Raw genomic sequence first — 8,327 nt, forward strand, 5'->3', positions numbered from 1 at the left:
TAACTGGAGAAAACCCACACAGTCACAGGGAGAACGTACAAACTCCTTTCATAAAGAAAATAATTCCAGTCCGTACTTCACACAAACATGGGAGACCTGTGATGCGGACACAGGAAGCTGGTGTTGTGGTGAAGCCCATGGAAATTCTCTGCGCCAACATCCACGGCAAATGGAGGCTAGGAGCTTATGCAAATACCTCACATTACAAGGATTTCCTTGGAAGTGGGTAGAGATCAAAAATGTCTTGCAAGATAATATTTAAGGCTCCCTTGATTTTGGTGGAGTTGAAGATCTGGATGTTGGTACAGTTAGTAGATGACTCATTTATATATCTGTGGCTTAGATTTTATGAAGGACCCAAAAGATGGTTCAAAGAAAGCAAGCAATAAACCTGTAAACTTGGTTCGATTTTTATGACTCTGTAAAAGGGGTTTCAAGGGGATTTCAAGGGTCAGTTTACTGTCAAAAACCTTTTGATAGGTAATGCAGAATAAAAATCAAAGGACTTTCTGTCAGATATAATCAGTAAAAATCCATCCTGTTATGTCTACCATAATATCACCAACATTCAGCATGTATGGCTTTATCACTGATGACCAAGGATCACTTTCCTAGTGACCTCAATGAAGTAAATGTATTTCCTTATGCAAATCATGAATGATACAGCATGCTGAGACTGAACAATTAGACCCGGAGGACTTTTTATTGATAGATTCTGATTGCCATTCTTTTGGAAGTTATAAGGTACACGATCTCCATGAAGACCCATACAGTCCCCTCGAGTCAAACTTCTTCTTATCGAGTCCACATCACAAGATTAGAAATTGTTCAGCCAGGTCTGAACACATTTTTCGGCATCTGCATTCAATGGTGTGTTGCTCTTCTTGTGCGTAGTGGTGGAAAGACTGGTGGAAACAGGGCCGCAAAGTGAACGCTCTTTCCTTGACCACAAGTCAAACTAAGAACCCCAGGATTGTATACGTTTTATAAACATCTTTGCTTTTGATGCATCAGCAATCACTTTGAAGGCTAGGCATTTGAAAGATAATACATGAAAGCAAAGCAAAGACTTCAAACAGTGAACATCACCCTTATGGTTTCACATCTTCAAATACAACGGGTGAGACGCACTGTAAAAAATCAGATGATATTCTATGATTATCCCACCATTCCTGGAGGCTAGCAAGAAACAGCTCTCATTAGAATAGGGACAGCTCTCTGCCTCTGAGTCAGATCACATTTAATTGCCATGCAGAGACAGAACAAAGGAATTTCTCACACCAATCCCACAACTACCCTGACTAACTGACATCTTTTGCGTAAAATAAAAACATTAAGTACTCTTTCTATCACTCAGGGGTTCAAGAGAGTGGAGGAGGAAATAGTAATGAGCTGACAGATATAATTTACAATTTCTCCCAAACCACTGCATTTAAATATTCCACAGATCTAAATATCATCCAAACTTGAATCCAGCAATAACAAGGTCAATTGACATTGAAGAATCCATAATGGGAAGAGGAAGTTAAAAACAAATTCAGACTTTAGGGCATTGTTGAAATATATTAAGGAACTTTATTTGAATTTGAAGAACCATTTAGTGAAATTACAAAGTAATTGTCATAAGTGGCGGCGCTGCCTTGCAGCTGCGGCTCGGCTGCAGTCCGTTTGTTTTTTCTGTTTTTTGTTTTCTCTTGCCCCGTTTTTAGTTTATTTCGGTTTATTTAGTTGTGTATGTGTGGGGGGGTGGGTATAACATGTTTTTGACTCTTCCTTCGGGGGGGATGCGACCTTTCCTGCCGTATCCCCCGTCTCCGTGTCCGTCTGCGCAGAGGCCTATCGCGGAGCTAGCGGCCTCCAACTGCGACCGACCTCGAGGCTGCGGAGGCAGAGCCAGGACTTACCAACGAGAGGCTGGCCGACTTCGGGGCTGTGGTTGCGGTGCGACCCAACTTCCGACCCGACTTTGGAGCCTCGGAGGCTCGGCTGCGGGCCAGTGGACGACATCATCGGGAGCTCGAGTTCTGTTTTCCGGAGCTCCCGCAACTACAGCTGCGTCCGCTGGACTGGAGGACGGCAGCTTCAACCGCCCCGGGCCGCGGAGTTTGAACCGGCCCGTTTGTGGAGCACGGATTCAGCCGCGGGACTTACCTACCATCACCCGGCGGGGTCACAACATCGGAGGCTTGGATTGTCTCAGCGCAGAGGGAGAGCAAGGACGGAAGAGACAATGACTTTGGGACTTAAACTGTGTTGAGTGTTTGTTATTTATTCTATGTTATGATTGCAGGCTAAACCATTTTGTTGCACTGAAAAGTGCAATGACAATAAATTGAATCAAATCAAATCAAATCAAATCCAGGAGACTATCACTAATTCTAGTATGACATGAATGTATGTTTTACTTTGGAGTCACGTGAGTGACTACGTGAAGACCCCGCCAGCACGCATGTGCGACATATCGTCTATCGCATTGCGCAACGACTGGCTGGCAGGCGCGATTCTCCTGCCAGCAGTCAGACCTGAAGGTAAGTTTTTTTAAACTTTTCCAGGTTTTATCTTCCTGCAGGAACCTCTACTTAAAGTCCTGCTAAAGCCCGGGGCGAAGTCCGGAGGACCCAGTCAAGGGAATACCGGTCACGACCTCGGGGAAACCCGCCCACGGACCCAGGGATCGCTTGGAGACCGTGGAATGCGGGAGCGGGCGGTGGTGAATTCACGTTGGAGCCAGCAGCTTCACACTGGTGCCAGTGGCACCTATACAGCGGGGATACCTCCCGACAATGTATATCGCGGCTATCCCTTTCACAAGGACCGCGGGGATATCCCTGCTGCAGGAACCGCGGGGATACCCAACTCGGCGGGGGGGAAGCCCCGACTATAAAGGGAACCCCGGCTGCATACAATGACCTCGAGACCAAGCTCGGGGGGGGGGGGGAGCGTTGCCCCCGCAGCAGAAGGTTTAAAACAGGACCTGCAGGTAAATTCTTTACTCTCAGGTCGTTTAGTTCTATTTCTGTGAGGATGTGTTACAGGAAAGGAACCATGGACTAAGTCCAAATGGAGACTGACTGTGGAGGACCGTGGGATTGCGTGCAGTCAGCAGCGGTTGGCTACACCTGGACCGCTAATCGATCATCAGTCTCCGACCTGGCACCTGCACAGTCCATATGGACATCACAGACTGGCGGGAAGTCCAAGCAGAAGTCGGACAGACCGAAGGGAGTCGGGCTATGAAGACTGTGATCGCATATCCCGCATGGAGCGGTTGATGGAGCAGATGCTCTAACGTGACATGCTCCAGTATATGGAGTTTAGTCACCATGGGGGTCCTAGGACGCCCATGGAAGCACCTCATAGAGGGCTGCATAATGCATCTCCCTCGACAGAGGGGGAGCATTAGGAGTCACTTCTGGGCTGACTCTGAAGACAGGGGTTTGGCTGAAGATACCACAAGTGTGCTGGGGGTGCAGGAACAACAACCAGCAGCAAGGCTGTGAATTACATCTCCGGTGGCAGCATCCCTACGCACCCACAAGCAAACTATGGAAACTGGTGAAAGCTTGAAGGCCATACAACTAGGACGAAGGTCTTTTCAGGCCATAGTCCAGAACGGCCTTCCTGGAAGATGCACCAACCCCGTACTCGAAGCTCCTCTACCTCCCAGGAGCAGAATGTGCAAAATGATGCACACAAGGTTAAGGCTGACTGAAGTCGCTGACGGAAGTCAGGCCAGGAGGGTCACCTCCGACATGGGTTCGTCCTCGGACGTTTTACCCATCCTGATTGGCCAGGGAGGGCCATATCAGCGCAGGCCTCCTCGAGAGCCTGTGGCAGCACCCTTTTCAGGGCTGCCAACAAAACTCCCTTCTGCGAAGGTGAGTGCGAGGGGTCAGTTGGCAACTGACTCTGAACTCGGAAGCATGTCCGAGGAACAGGTGCCGGCTGGGAGATACCATGCACCTGAAAAAACATGGGGTCCACATACACCAGCAGCCCTATGCTCCAATCAAAGACGGAAATCAAACCCGCATTGTGGGCCTTTTGGGCTTACCATAAAACCACCGGTAGCCATGACGGTAGGTGGGTCTGGTTCTTTCCGAAATGTGGGTTTGTGGACCATTTACAAGAAGGTTGGATGAGATTAGTTTATACTGCACAGTACAAGCGAGACAGTCTCAGAATATGGCTGGAGTTGCCTCTTTAGGCAGGCTCGCTATTATGACAGATGAGGCCTGTTTATTATCAACAAGCTCAACTCGCATGTGCAGTATAGACATTGAAACTTCAAGACTATTAATTCCCATGGGGTCAGCTTCATTCACAGGGCACCGGAAATATCTGAAATTTAACTGGATGGGGCAATGATACAGTTAAAAAACATAGCAAAATAGGGAAACCAGCTCCAAGGTTGTTTACTGGATTGGTGCTTCGGCTGCTCAGAGCAGGAAAGTGTTGTTAAGAACTATCCGGATGAGATTTGGACGCTGTGTTTTGCTAGGTTAGCTGTATCAGCCACAAGACCCATTTGAGAAATTGGGTTCTTATCTGTCCAGATAAATTTAAGTTGATACCAACTGAAATTATTGATTATTGGGATTACCTTTAACTCTATTAATCATCTGGGACTCCTCCCTGAGGTAAGGGGTTGGAATTAATTGAAGCCCGTAACAAACCTGGTCAAACAGCCTTCTGTTCATCAAGAGTAATTGACTATTTATATTGGCTTACAGCTGTGCTATTTGGGCCTTTGCACAATCAAAACAATACAGCATGCAAAAGAAGTAAGCACTCAAGTACCATGTGGTCATCGTTACCAGCTCTATGCTATTCTACTAAATCAGTAAATCTTCAGTTAAATTACAAACTGATGCTATTGCTCAGGATGAAAAATTGCTCATGCCATCTAATTACAGATGTGGATGGGAGAGTTACCAATTCTTCAGTTACATGGTATCAACTACCTATAGACACTGGGTGCATTCTGTGGATTAAAGGTTTACGCGAATATGCCTAATCTGCATGCTCTAGTCCAAGTTGATACACTTCGGTGGTGGTAAATGTTATTTACATGGGTGCAAACAAGTCAAAATATCCGGTGATAGTTTACCCAAACCTCATTATGGTACACAACATGGGTGTTGGATCACATAGTATTAAAATACATTATGTACAGATTTTGGTACATTGGAACAGGTGCTCAATGAAGACCTTGCTAAACTGGACGAGTACTGCAAAACCTGGCGCCTAAAACCAAGCCCAGAAAAAACGGTCTCCAGTGTGTTCCACCTTCATAATGCAGAAGCCACAAGAGAACCAAACATCTATCTGAGCAGGACCAAACTGAACTATGCCCCCACTCTAACCTACCTCGGAGTGACCCTTGACCGGACCCTATCCTTCAAGGAACATCTCAAAAGAACAGCAGCTAAGGTGAAGTCCAGAAACAATCTCCTCAGTAAGCTTGCTGGCTCAAAGTGGGAGGTAGCAGCCCCCACACTGCGAATTTCAGCACTAGCCCTTGCATTTTCTTCAGCCGAATATTGTGCCCCTGTTTGGTCCAGGTCATCCCACACACACCATGTGGACACCCAATTGAACTCAACAATGAGGATCATCACAGGAACAATCCGCTCAACACCACTCCCCTGGCTCCCTGTCCTATCCAACATAGCCCCTCCACACATCCGGCGAGTAGTCCTCACTCAAAGGATGCTCCAAAAGACCAAAAACTCCCCTCACCTGCCAATTCACATGGACATCTTCAACCCACCCACTGCTCGACTTCCATCTAGACGACCAATTTGGAAGAACCCACCACCAGCTGATTTCACCATCCAATCAGCTTGGAAAAAGGAATGGGAGTCCAAGGACGTCCCAAATAAACATCTGGTGTCAGACCCCACCCTACCGGTCCCTGGCACCAATCTACCAAGGAAGCAGTGGACGACGCTGAATAGATTCAGGACTGGACATGGCCCCATGCTTGGCTAGCCTTCACAAATGGGGCAGCAGTCCAACCCCACGGTGTGCTTGTGGAGAGCAGCAAACAATGCAACACATCATTGAAGCATGCCCTCAACAAAGACTCAAAGGAGGACTTGTCACCCTTCATACAGCAGATCAAGAGGCAACTGCTTGGCTAAAGGACTTTGCATTCGCTAAATAAAATACACTGTGAACATTAAAGACCAAGAAGCTTGCATCCAGGCTCAATCATCAGTGGAATTTTTTTTTTTAAATGGCATATCAGTAGCGATGGTTACATGCTAGCTACATTAAGGAGGAATGTTCTTTTATGTCTTCCTCCATTTTTGCCTCATCAGACGGGTTTGCAAAATTCAGCAAGTCCCGCCTCAGGCATTTTGATAGTGCCTGCCGGGCTTAGCCAGCCATGGTCCCACAGATGTGGGGAATGATAGAACCTTATATGGTTATTTCTAGACACAAGTATTGGTCTAGCCGTGACATGGGAAACTGTCCTCAGCATGATATAATCAATTCTTTGACTTACAGAGACTGAGAAGATCGTTCCTGCGGCTTGGGTTGTTAAAACAACCATGAATGTGCTCGCTGCAGATCGCAGGGATAGCACCAAAAAATAACAATATTTCCTCATAAAGGAGATGGGAGGTATTTGTTTTATGATATATTACATAATTCTGCACGGATGACTGACATCTTGTAGTTCAGGCTCATATGAGGGCTTGACAACCATTATGTTTAAAGTGCCATCTACTATACCTAAAGTGCTTCATCATGCTGGCTGGGAGGAGGAGAACCCACTCTGGAGGGGGTTACCCTCTGAGTTCTAGATTATGAAGGATATCTGCAACTCGAAAACTCCCAGGCCAAGGGAGCGCAGAGATATGGGGTGTTAACATTGTGCTGCGTCACTTCGCTGAAGGGCTCCAGCTACATCCCTGTCCTTGGGCTAACTCACTTATAAGTGATTATGCTCATAGCGCTGCATGCAGCACAACAGGTCGAGTCATTGCATAAAGGTTGACTAGACAGGATGATTATCTGCAGGCTAAATAACACTTATGTTATGACTTAGTCAAGCAGTATAGACCAGGGGCACCAGGTATCAAACTAGATGTTCACATATCCCATGAACCTTAGATTGTGTATGGTCACACATCTACACCAGAATGTTAGATCACTAGAGCCTAGAGACTCTGAACTAGCAATATTGTTAGTTACATCTAGCCTCAAAAGAAGGTATCACTACAGACCATCTTCAGGTGGTTATGGGTCTGGCTTGTACAGGAGTAATACTGACATTTCAAGTCACTCCACAAAGGCTGCAACAACCTCAGCAGCTGGGTTATGGAAGTTAGCGGGACCACATCCTAGCGGTTGCAGGATGGTTAATCTATCAATTTTCCACACATTTAGTACTAACCCATTACCAGATCGGGGGTATTTACGAACTCTATGTTAAGTTCTGTTCATAGTTCCTCCCGGGTGAGGGAGGTTACTATTGTCATTATTCATGTCTGAATACGATAACATACTTCCTCCCCTGGTCAACTAAGGCAGTGAGTGAAGCATGGACTCGTTCCACGGCATGAAATCACAGATCTTTAAAATCTTCACGTAGTCACTCACGTGACTCCGAAGTAAAATAGTAAGATTAATCGAGAACTTACCAGTTTGAAGTTTGATCTTTATTTTATGAGGAGTTACGTCGAGGGATTACGTGCCCTCCACGCCCACCCTCTATCATAAAGGTCAACTGGTACTCTAGTTCTTATCTTACTATGTTTATTTCATCTACTGTTGTCTGTGATTTCACACCGCTGCTTTGAAGAATGTCGCGCATGCATGCTGGCGGGGTCTTCACGTAATCCCTCGACGTAACTCCTCATAAAATAAAGATCAAACTTCAAACTGGTAAGTTCTCATTTAATCTTACTATTATCAACCACAACTTTCACTCTCTCCACACAAGTGTATTTTGGGTGTTACATGCGCCCTCTATCCCAGAGGAAATGTGTGTGAAGGAACAGCAGATGCTGGTTTAAACTAAAGGGCCTGTCCCACTTGGACGTCATTTACGCGTCACGCAGATGGCGCGCAAAGATTTTGTACATCCCAAAGTCCTGGGGCGCTGTGCGCGACCGCGCGTCACTGCCTACGTCATCACGCACCATGTGCGTGTAATGCACGACGTGCGGCACGACGTGTGCGTCGTGTGTCATTACACGTAAATGATGTCGCGTAAATTACATGCAAATGACGCCCAAGTGGGACAAGCCCTTTAAAATACTCAAAATGGAGAAGGAATGCGTGACGTTTCAGTTCGAGACCCGAGTCTGAAG

The sequence above is a fragment of the Amblyraja radiata genome, chromosome 7 (assembly GCF_010909765.2).
Source record: "Amblyraja radiata isolate CabotCenter1 chromosome 7, sAmbRad1.1.pri, whole genome shotgun sequence".
In the NCBI taxonomy this organism is placed as follows: Eukaryota; Metazoa; Chordata; class Chondrichthyes; order Rajiformes; family Rajidae; genus Amblyraja; species Amblyraja radiata.